This window comes from Podarcis pityusensis (genome assembly GCF_964106645.2).
Source record: "Podarcis pityusensis genome assembly, chromosome: Z".
Taxonomy (NCBI): domain Eukaryota; kingdom Metazoa; phylum Chordata; class Lepidosauria; order Squamata; family Lacertidae; genus Podarcis; species Podarcis pityusensis.
In genome coordinates, this window is record NC_138044.1 from 43,951,036 (window position 1) to 43,957,703 (window position 6,668).

A 6,668-nucleotide genomic window follows, 5' to 3' on the forward strand; every position below is an offset into this window, starting at 1 on the left:
GCCCACAAGCAGGGCGTGAATGCAGTAGCTGCTGCCCCTCAGCTCCTGGAACTCAGTGGTACCACTGCCAATGAATCTAAAGTCTCCATTAAGCATGGTGGTAAATGGTCACTGGCCGAGGTCTAGCTTCCATGTGTCTGTCCAATGTCCCTTTTAAGGCCTCTACACCAATGCCTAGCCATCACAACATCTTGGCAAATTCCATAAATGAACTATGCTGCATCGTGGGTGTAAGTCCTTACTTTCTGCTAACCTGTAACTATTGACTATCCATTTTATTGCTACACCATGCTACCTCCTCCTTCATCCTTCTATTATTGTCCGTCTCTTATTTCCCTTTCCCACTGATTTTCAATCTTCAGTCTCCCGCACACACACACACCTTACCATTGTCAACATTCTCCTGCTGTTGACTAGAAGAGATCAGTATGAATGGGCTATCACAGATCTCTACCTTTGCAGAAAGAGTTTTCCTTTCAACTTCCATCATCCCAAATGCTGTTTGATTGAGTCAGTTCACACATAAATCATTTATCCATTCATTCGGAAGAATCATATCCCACCTTTTGGCCTAAAGAACCACTGGGAAGCTTACAACAGTTTGAAATAATGTATGTGTGCGCAACACATACATAATCCATACAACCTAGCACCAGCTAGCCTTTTGACTGATTGATGGGGCAGAACATCATTACAAACAGTGTTCCCCCCCCTTTAAATACACACACACACACACACACACACACACAAACAAACACAATGTTTAGAGGTACTCTCATTTTCCTACTCAAATTGAAATACTGCCTCTCAATGAGGCCAAACTTAGATTCACAAAATGCTTAGGGGTATGCATACCCCTGCGTTCCCCCAGAAAAAAAGCACTGATTACAAGTGTAGAGAAATCAGGGGCTGTGGATGTGCTTCACCAACAGCTAAAGGCAGGACTGGGAAATATCCTTGTCTGAAATCCTGGAGAGCTGCTGATAGTCAGTGTAAATGATACCGATGGTCTGACTTAGTATATGGCAGCTTCCTATGTTCCATCTGGGAATACCATAGCTCAGGAGTACAACATCTGCTTTGCATGAAGAAGAATCCAGATTCAGCAAGTCTACATAGGGCCGAAAGAGAATTGTGCCTCAAATCCTTGAGAACTGCTGCCATTAGTGAGGGCAGCACTGAGCTAGATAGACCAATGGTCTGGCTCAGCACACAGCATTGAAATGTTTTGCTATGTATGTGCAGCCCCAAATCTTCTAGATATGGACTGTGTCACTGACCTTTTGTAGTACTTGATGCATCATTAACAGTTTGAGTGTTTACTTAGCATCACTCTGTGCCCTGGATGTTTATCATGGCCAATGCACACATCATGGTATGCCGTACATTATGATAAACACCAAAAATATTTAGTGTACACTAAATAAGGCAAACAGAAAACATTTCTCTTACACAGAGAAATGCCCCTCTCTGCCAAGTGCACATTTGGTGGCACACCTAGGTTTTACTACTGTGTCATGAGTGAACTGAAGCAGTCCTTAGATACCCAAAATGAAGCCAAATCCACCACAAACAGAGATGCTGCCTGAAAACCTAGATTAATTCTACTGGTGATTTCCATTAATTGAATCCAGTGCTCTTTTCTTTTTTCTTTAAGAAAAAAAGGGTGCCAGTACTCTGGTACATTGTGAAGCTGTTAAAGTAAGTGCCATACTTTTAACATTTATTTTCTTTTGTAGGGGAGTACTACATACCCCTCAGTACCCCTAGAAAAAAAGCACTGACTGCATCTAAGGGATATAAATATGATCTCGGTGCAACACTACAATACATAAAACACTGGAAATCTTCAAGCACCATCTGAAACCATTCTTATCTCACCAAACATTAGGTGGTTCCTTACACACTGCTTCTGGGAAGGTGTGTGTGTGTGTGTGTGTGTGTGTGTGTGATTTTGAATTGCTGCCTTTCTATATATTAGTATGGTTCTAAAGGCTGTTGTAAGTCACCCAAATCCCTGCTAAATCAGTCCAGAAACTGATTTTCAACAGTGATTATTCAGATGTTATTTGGGCTGCTCTGGCTAATGTAACCTGTGTATCTTACACCAGTGTGGCTTTGGTAAAGCTCTGTGCATTTTAAAGTTCCATTAGAACTGGAGTTGTAATTCCTCTGATGCACTATTAAAGCATATCAGTACACAGACAATAGAAAATTCTTCATATGACATGATCCTAAGTCCAAGGTGTGACGATGGTCACTTGCTTAGCTGGCATTAACAAAGAGTACTAGACAAATTCTAGATGGGTTGGCTATGTGGAACGTTAACATACAGGGGCAATATACCAGAGAATAATACCAGATGATGAAAGCATACCCTGCTTGCAAGTTCACCAAAACACCAAGCTGACCGCTGTGAGCAGTGGCAGATTAAGGGCAGCACAACCAGTTCCACCACACTGGGCTCCAAGCCTAGTGGGGCGCTGCAGGGTATCACAACTATGACATAGTGAATTGAGCAGAACAGAAGGCAAGAGGTTGGGGGGGTACCAAAGTTTGGCCTTTCACCAGGGCATTTCTGAAGGCACGTGAAGCTTGAGGAACACAGTCTCGGTCTGCAATGCTATGGCGTCCTAGGAGGCCATTCCCACTGAGCTCAGCTATGACTTCTGCTCTCACTGCAGCAAATATCTGTGAAGTCAAAAGACAAGAGGTGGAAGAGGACCATACTTGTACCTGCTGCCTGTTGCCAGCATGTGAGAGATGCTTACAGTTAGGAAAGTTCACATAACTTCATATTTGTTCATCTAGCCCAGAGTGGGGAATCTATTCAGCTGGAGGGCTGCATTCCTTTCTGGACAATCTTCCAATGGCCACATGTCCATGGTGGATAAGGCCAGAGGCAAAAGTGAGCAGAGGAACAAATGAAAATTTCACCTTTCTGCTTTAGACTAGTTTCCACAGACACTCATGCACCCCACTTTGTTATCCGTTCAGACAAGCAAGAGTCAGTATCAGAGTTCAAGGGCACATTCCATTCAGGCAAAAATACAGAGTGTAAAGCATGGACCAGGGAGGGTCGGGGGGGTATTAAAAGGGTCAGATGAAGAGGTATGGTGGGCCATATTCCTACCTCAGGTCTAAGACTGAAGCTAAATATTGTCTACTCTGGCACATACTGGCTCTACAGGCATAGGACTTTCTCATTACCCTTATTCTTTTTACCTGGAGATGTCAGTGACTGAACCTGGGATCTTTTGCATGCAGAAACAAAAACACCATGTACTCTACCACTGATCTATGATTCATCCCTCTTCAGTTAGGCAAGAGGACATGTCTGTTAAAACTGTTTAATAAGGAGTTTAATATTTTCATCTTTCATGTATGTTAGTTCACTATTCTGTGCAACAGCAGCCCTATATGATGATCCTTTTCCACCACAACTAAGATGCAGAGTTGACAGGCTGGCCTATGCAAAGAATTCCCTGCACAGGTTAGACTTGAGATGGGGTAATCAAATGCAAAGGAGACCTGAACAGGCAGCTGCCCTGTACTTAGGGCACTGAGCCTCGGAACAATGCACTATTTGTTTGTATGGAGAAACTCCATGTCCTTGAGGGCCCAGTGAGGACTTCTGCACTCCTTGTACAGCGATGGTATTGAAGAAAGAAATTAAGCAGTCACTTAGTTTTTCTCCTCAATCTCACATTCCTTCCATGCAGCTGTTGAGGGTAGCAGATCCATGTTCTCTTTTGCTTCTGTTCGTGTAAAGTACAATGGAATGGGATCTCATCTAAGATAAGTAGCCTAAATTAATCATTTTTCTTTACCCTTTCACAGTAAACTTTGACTGCTGGGACATTGCATTTCGAGTGTTCATAGCCAAGGGCACCCAGAGATGTTTTGGGCTTTAAGGAACTTGAATGCTTAAAACAGCATTGGAGAGAGTTTCTGGGCCATATGTGTGCTTTAGTCATGTGGCAGGGAGGGTGCAGATTGATCCCTATATTGCCCTGTGGAATATTTTAACATCCTTCTCCACTGGATCAACTGATGGAAAAAAACCAGTTTACTTATTGAAAATGCACAAGGATGAACTGTAACCTGCTTCATTGGACCATAGAGAACTTCTGAGCCTTGGCATTCTCTCACTGCAGCTTAAGCAACTGACAGACCCAGCAGGTTCTCTTAGGGCTCTGAAACCTGCTGTCTAGCCAATGATCTTTCACAACATAAAAAAAGCACAGAAAGAAAAGAAATGCTGGTGGTGGGTTGGTGGGAGAGCTTGGTGCTGCGTCTTTGCATTGGATACAACAATTGGCCCAGAATCCTATTTTGGCTCCATTTTGAATGTTGCAGTGAGAACTGGGTGGGGGAGCAAATATGTGCACAGATGGAAAACATAGCGCAATTTGAAAGTGCCAACTTCCTGCCAATATTCATTTTGGATTCCCCATCCCAACCCTATTCAAATGCTTGCTTGAACTTTTTAAAATCTGCTTGAATTGGAGTTTCCACATGCAGATCCTAGACTCAGTGAATATAAGGGTGAAACATTGCTTTTGCTTCTTATGTTGTTCTGTTGTTTAATTGATAACTATCTAGCAAAGGGCCTTAGACTGGAAGAATACTATAGGAAACTGCCTTATCCAGAATCAAGCCATAGGTCCATCTATCTCAGTCTGGTCTACAGAGAAAGTTGGTGACTCTCTTGGGAACATATATAACAAACCAGCTAGTGCAGATAATACCCCAGATGGGCGGGGTATAAATAATAAATTATTATTATTATTATTATTAATAATAATAATAATAATAATAATTTATTTATACCCTGTCCATCTGGCTGAATTTCCCCAGCCACTCTGGGTGGCTAGATAGACTGCTGATGGCCAACAACCATTTAAACATCTGCATTGGCTGCTTATCGACTATTGAGCCTGGTTCAAGGTCCTTGTATTAATTTACAAAGCCCTGAACTGCTTAGGGACTGCCTGAACTCTTACATCCCAGCTTTATCACTGAGAATACTTGAAGGAGCATCACTGGTCATTCAACAAGTTCACAAGACTGATTTGACAGCAACAAGAAATTAAGCCTTTAGTTTCATTGGTCTTGTCTTGTGCAATACTTTGCCAATAGAGATTCAGGATAATTGTATTAAAATGTCAACCTACAGATTCATTTTTCATTTTAATGCATAGCTCACATGATCTATATCATTTTAAAGATAATCTTCCAAAGTTTCAAGATCTGGAAACATGTAAGTAAAACAACCAGAAATGTGACATGAGAGATGACTCAGAATTTCTTTGGTTCCACCCCCCCCCCCAAGTTCAGTTGAAAACTTTTCCAAGAAAATAGAGAACATGCTGATGACCCTGTATTACAATGATAGTTTTGCTATCTCATTTGGCGAACTAACAAGATCAGAGGAACTTAAGACAATGAAGCTTACACTGGCTGAGCATACTATGTTAGTCACAAAAATACATACCACTCTTCAATAAATGAAAAAAGAAAACACGCAGACCATATGTTTTAACTTTCTTCTTTAAGATTCTTAGCATTAAGAAAATGTATTATGAAATATACTCAGAGTCGCAAAGTGATTTCATGCTCTTTATTCAGCTCATAGTGGTGAGGAGGAATGAATGGAAGTCCCCTCAAAGTATCTGCTTTATATACATTATTTACACAATGGGCTGCACATGATTGGCTAATTCTGGAATTCTACTGTATTTTTTATTTTTTTTAAAGATATTTATTAAAGATACATGAAAGTACAGAATAAAGAAAAAGTATAAAGTTTTAAGATATAACAAAAACAGTAAAAAATAAGAAAAAAAAACATACAAAATAAAACAGTTAAAAACACAATAATGTTCCATAACCTATCTTCCTTACTCTTATTTCCCCGGACCTCCTCATACCTCCCTTCTTTGTATTCCAATTCAATTTGTTGGTTCAGCAAATCCTTACCATTAATCTTTTACCCAATTGTTAACCTTTTTTTCCATGTCTCTTAAAGCATTACAGCTAAAAACCTCTTAGTTTCTATCCAACATCCTTCTAAAGTTCCTTAATTTTGCAATATTTCTGTAAATAGTCCTTAAATTTCTTCCAGTCTTCTTTCACCGACTCTTCTCCCTGGTCTCGGATTCTGCCAGTCATTTCCGCCAGTTCCATGTAGTCAATCACCTTCATCTGCCATTCTTCCAAAGTGGGTAGATCTTGTGTCTTCCAATACTTTGCGATAAGTATTCTTGCTGCTGTTGTAGCATACATGAAAAAGGTTCTGTCCTTCTTTGGCACCAGTTGGCCGACAATGCCCAAGAGAAAGGCCTCTGGTTTCTTCTCTGGAATTCTACTGTAAGCCAATCAGGTTGTGGATTCACTTATATCTGGAGCATGATTGGGTGGTTCCTGCCAACCAATCATACTGCTGCATTGTTCTAGGACCAATCAGACTGCTGCATTCTGAATCCTATTGTTCTAGGACCAATCAGACTGCTGCAATTTGGATCCTATTGTTCTAGGACCAATCAGACTGCTGCAGTTTGGATCCTATTCAACTCAGTACATAACATATTATGATGTTAACTGAAATGTGTTTGGCATGCCACATTTCTCGTGATCAATATAACACAACAATGGTGAAACTTGCA